We start from the raw sequence: 5,729 nt of genomic DNA, 5'->3' as shown, positions 1-5,729 counted from the left end.
TAAGAGATGATGGAACTGTTGGAGTAAATCCAAACTGAAATAATTTGACTTCCCCTAAAGTGATTCGGAAAATAGTAAAAGAAACAAACAAAAAAAAAAATAGGAATAGAAGCAAATTAGTATTTTAAATTTTCAGTTAAAAAAGAAAGGAAAAGGCAAAAAAAAAAGGATATGAGGTGGTTGAATGGGAACCACTGGAATGTATAAAGCTGAGGAATGAGTGAATATAAGATAATCTGTCTGTGAATGGGGAAGAGAAGGGAAGAAAAGCATAGAAATGCAAGTCCTTAGAAAAAGACCAAGTCTAGTAGGACTCAGCACTAATTTCTACTGGGATGTTTCTACTAATGAAAGGATGTTTTTAACTGTCTTCTGAAGTAGATAAGAGTTTTACTCGTCATTTATCTGAAGCTGGTACTATTTCAGATCTTTTCTCTGATTAGACTCAATTTTGAATCAGATTTTGAGACTCAGTGTGTTTTAATCTAAATATCTGCCCAAGATACTCTGTGATTCTCTAAAGCATATTCTAAAAATGTCTTCTACTAAATATTCCACTTCATGTTGTCATTAACATATATTTGAATGGCTTGGACACAATTCATCTTCATCTTAATGTCGTCATTTTAAAATTTTTCACCCAAATCTGAGCTAGTCTCCCAGATTTTCTTTTTAATTGATTTAAAAAAAACTGCACACAAAGATGACAGTTCATTTCATATTGAAATATACATTTTAAATAGGCTAGATGTATTGCCCTCCAGTTTTGCCTGTTTACAGGATTAGAATCACTAATTGAAACTTTGGTAAAAAGCTCACTCAGATATATCTTTCCCTTTTTGTTTGATGATAAGCAGTTCCTTTCTTTAATCAAACATAGTTTTAGTTTTCAGGAATAAGGCTGATTTGGAGCTTCATATTTTTTTTTTACATTTAATTTTATCTATTTCCTTCCCATCTGTTATCATTTAGATGTTTTTTGCTAAATGTTTTTCATTTTGTGTTTCCTCTTATTTCCTATATTTGTGCCATGAAATCACTTGCACTTTGAGAGAAGCTTCAAGTAAAAGTCATAGCATCTGAGCCTCTGAGGTGCAGTGAAGGCAAAGAAAACTGTAAGTCCAATAAAAATTCTATAATACAGAGTCTGTAGGATCTTAAATTAAAAATCCCAAAGGAATAATGTTAATTTAATGTACAAAATTCCAATAGAAGCTTCATAAGAAAGAAGTATTCTTTTCTAAATCCTGTTTCAAGGCAAACAGATCTTAAAAACTGAGAGCTATTACCTGTGGGTCTCTTGTGGATATATTGAGCTGGTATCTCAAGTTAAGTGTCCTCCTTTATGGAATATCTGGATGAGGCTAAGATCTCATGCGTGGGCTGAAGCATCCACAGTCTAATAAAGGTTTCTAAGCTCTTATACTCCCAAAGAAAGTCCAAAACTCTGCATTTTTAAGAGAGGACATTTGTTTAATTTTCAATACATTTCCACTCTCATCACTCTACATGCTTTTTAATAAAATATGTTCAACAAATCCTTCCATTTAACTGAAATGTTTAACTTATATGCTGTAGTGAATGTACCAGCTATCTTGACTTAAAAGATTTTATAATCCACCAATTTCTTAAGAATACCTCACCGATGTCCACTTCTGGTTTACTTCATTGGGGCAGTACAAAGAAAGCAGGGAACAACTATGTTATGTTTTCTGTAATTGTGTTCTACTTTCCTATTTTTCAATAATCTCAGTGAGGAATTGAATAAACAGATTACAATGATTGAACATCACTGTCTAATTCCCTCATATTTTTTGCAATAGATTGTTCATTCAAAGTTTCTATTTAATGAGATGGTACCTACTATGAGAATATGTTATATGTCATTGCTGTACTTGTTTGAATAGAGATTTTTTTTCTGAACTCCCAGCTGTGAAGGCCAGCTCTCTAATTCAAGTTTGAGACACTCATGTTTTCCATCCTATTAGTCTCTAAACTTTCAGCCATAAATTTAAGTGAAAGCACAACTGGAGTTTATAGCTCTTGAGATAAAAATCTTATGCTGTTAAATTTCTTAGGTAAAGAACCATTTTCTGCTGCTGGGGGTGTGAAACTCAGGCAAGGCTGCTGCAAGGTGTTTGTCACTCTGCAGAGATGAGAAATTATTGATCTGCCCTTCATACGACAATGGAAATGGTGCACACTAGTTTCTATTCCTTTGATTCTGCAGTCCCAAGTTGCAGCCTGTGTTGCTGGTTCTAGTCTTGCGCTTCCTACCTGAGGGACTGCAGGAATCACCAGCTGTTCAGTAAGTCACCCTCTTCTCACAGAGAAAGATGCCTGATGTGAAACTTCTTGTGCAAGACAAATCAGCAGAAGGCAGTCAGACCACCTGAATTTAAGCCCACAACATCTGAAATGTCCATCCTGTTTCAATTTCCTGAAAGGGAATTCTAAAACTCAGCTCCAAAAGGGACTAAGATGAATAGTATGACCGTCATTCCTTTTTGCAGTGGTTGAATTCAAGCTGGAAGACATTTCTGGATTTTTCTCTTTTCTCTCAGTAGCTACTACTTTCTCATTCCTAGGCAGACTTCCAGAAGCTGTGAATTGCTGTGCATCATTAAACTGTCCATAACTGCATCAGCTACAGCTAATTAATGTTATGCTGTGTACACAAAAACATAGCTAATAGTACAGCATGTACTAACAAGCAACACAGATCACAGGCCTATGTAAGGCTTAACATCAGTCAATTGGTTCATTTTTTCCCAAACCATTTACTCCAACTTGCTAACACAGTACTCTACCATGTATTGTTTTAATTTCCATAGGTGAAACTAACTATAAGGGGAAATGAGGCAAGGAATAGATTTAAATTTCAACCTGACTTCCCCTTTAAAAAAAACCCAAAAACAAACCACCAAAAAAAACCCACAAAAAAAAAATCAAACTAAAATACTTTGACTTCTATTAGTGAAAGGTATTTTTGGCATATATCTAAAATTCTTCTGCACAGAGGAAAACGAGACAAAAGGACAAACAGTAAAAGGCAGTGCTGAGTGGGTTCTACTGAGGCCTAGTTTGGGATACAGGGACATACAGGGATGTAGGCTGTGTTCACAGTTTCAAAGGGAGAAGTGTGCACCTGCTTTAGGGAAATACTAACTTGCATCTGCATTGTACTACATTTCAATGGAATCCCACTGCTCTGATTAAAAGGTGCTGTTCCACAGCCGCATTATCTCATTCGCTTTGAAAGGGAAAGCGGCGGGCTCGATCAAAACAGGCCTCCCCATGGCTGCATTCTCAGAGCCGCTCTCGCAGCAGAAGCAGATGATGTGAGTGAGAATGGCTCTCTGCTAGGATTGTTAAATAAGTATCTGATAGAGAAAATGCTTCTCACCTCTTCTTTGTTTTCCAGCCTCACGCAAGAATTAGTAGTCCTGGCAACTATCAATAGCGTCCTTCAACTCTCCCTTCTCTCCACAGGTTTTCTATGAAACTGCTCTCTGTGAAGACCATGATATTTTGTTAGACTTTCTTCCTGCCTTCTAGAAGTGAATAGTATGGTTAATTATGATTTTGTTGAATATACCAGGAAGTAATTTGCTGTTTTTCTTCATATTCATGAACATAGATGATAAATTAATTTTATTGCTATTAATAGATCATGTTTTTATTTGACTTATTTAAATCCTGTCTGTAAGAAGACCTTGTGAATTATGCCAAAATTCCTAACTTAAAGATAAACAATGATTTCATTGAAAGTAAATTATTGTTTCAGAAATTTTGAGCCACCTAAGAGGTGCCCATCATCTTGCTGCACTGGAGTTCAGCTTAAGAATACCTAATTGTCAAATTTAATGTCAATGAAAAATACCACAAGATTGGAAATTGGAAAGTCTTCAATATCATTACGGCAAACAGGTTATACAAATTCAAGTAGATGGCAGATCTTAGTCCAAAGACCTGATAACAAAGATACTGAATGCCATAGGTAGGCATGTCTGAAAAAGTCACAACACTTCTCACAGCCATTAGGATTTCTTCTGTTGTATCCCTAAACACTTTCTCTCTTCAGGAGTTTATAAAATCCTCTATGTCAGCTCTCTGCCTATTCAGATGGACTGCAAGAAAATGGAATAAAGGTGAGCAAAGATAAGTGAATAAGATGGAGGTTGGTTGGCTTTCATGCTGAAAATCCAAAGATATTCTTGATTTGGAGCTTCCAGGTTCCTGTTGGTAAAGTGATACAGAGTAGTTTGCTCACATGAATACAGCTGAGCTATGGCAGAAGATGTGTTGAATGTCTTGGAAATCAAGAGGAGAGAGGTGGACAATAACTGTGAATGCTCTTACAAAATCCATGGACATTTTTCTCATAGGAGCTGGAACTCATCGGTGTAGAAAATGTCATCACAGATCTAATTAACACCAGCCAATATCCTACTTGGTAGCAGTACTAACCTATCCCATTACTTTCCTATTAATCAGTGTTCCTAATATACCACTCTTTAAGATCAAAAAGTTTAGGTCAAAAGCCAGAATCAAAGATTTCTGGGGTCATGGTGAATAATGTAACCTTTTCTGTATTTTCCAAAGTCAGGGAAAAATCTCTGTCAAATTTAATTTGCTCCAGTCAACCTTATTATGTGGTTAAAAGGTGGATATATAAGGCAGAGACTTGTAGGAAAATTTCTGACAGTAAGCAGAGGATGTAGCATTTATGTTTACACTGTTCTTTCCAAATACTTGCAAGTTAGAAGCTTGTCTTCCACTGCATCCATGGCAGTCTGGCTTTGTTAAACTTTCTTTTTCTTTTTCTTTTTCTTTTTCTTTTTCTTTTTCTTTTTCTTTTTCTTTTTCTTTTTCTTTTTCTTTTTCTTTTTCTTTTTCTTTTCTTATACTGCCAACAAAGCAGATTGTTTATGAACTGTCTGCCTGAGTACACAGCTCATATACTTGCACTACTGTTGTGACTTTCATCCTGTGCACATTTGGAGAAAACTGCTGGCTGATTTTCACAAGCATGTCTCTCTAGTTATTGCATCTGATGCATGACTCAGGCTGTGTGATTTATACACAAGTTTATTTTTATACATTGCTGAACTTCTCATCTTTTGAGGGACAAATACAAAAATGAAAGAATTTCTTTACACAAAAGATTGACAAACCCAGAGTTGTACTTATGTTTGAATAAGTTCAGAATACTTCTTAAGCAAACTTCAACGTTTGAAGCTCAAGTAAATTTGTCAGGTTTTTAGGGCCTTCTAGCTACTTCTCTGCAATAAGCAGAGAACCCTTATTGACTTCTGAGTTCTTGATTTATGACTTATATTAATATTTGTTTTAATTTTAAGAGATGCCAAATAAAAGGTGTAAATGGCATGTAGGTTTGAGGGCATATTACTTATAAAATCAATCTCTATTGAAATTGATTACATGGTCAGTGAAGGAGTTCTCAGTAATGAGTAGCTTGCAGACATGGTTTGTACTCAGACTTCCTAGGCCAAACAGTTACATTGTAAGTAATCAATTTTGCCTCAGTTTACTCTGCTTTCTGTAACATCCTATATGCTAAAAATATTTTATTGATTTGAGAAAGTAAAAAAAAGAAAAAAAAAGGTTAATGTTCAGTACCTCTAGAACTGTAATGAAGGTAAAGTCCTTAGAAATTGTTATAATCTTCATGATTAAATTCATATAGCATTTATTTTTAAGTGATA

Source organism: Agelaius tricolor, unplaced genomic scaffold, assembly GCF_023055355.1.
Source record: "Agelaius tricolor isolate 1412-34295 unplaced genomic scaffold, bAgeTri1.0.p SCAF_26, whole genome shotgun sequence".
NCBI classification, from domain to species: domain Eukaryota; kingdom Metazoa; phylum Chordata; class Aves; order Passeriformes; family Icteridae; genus Agelaius; species Agelaius tricolor.
Note: the sequence above shows the minus strand (reverse complement) of the source record.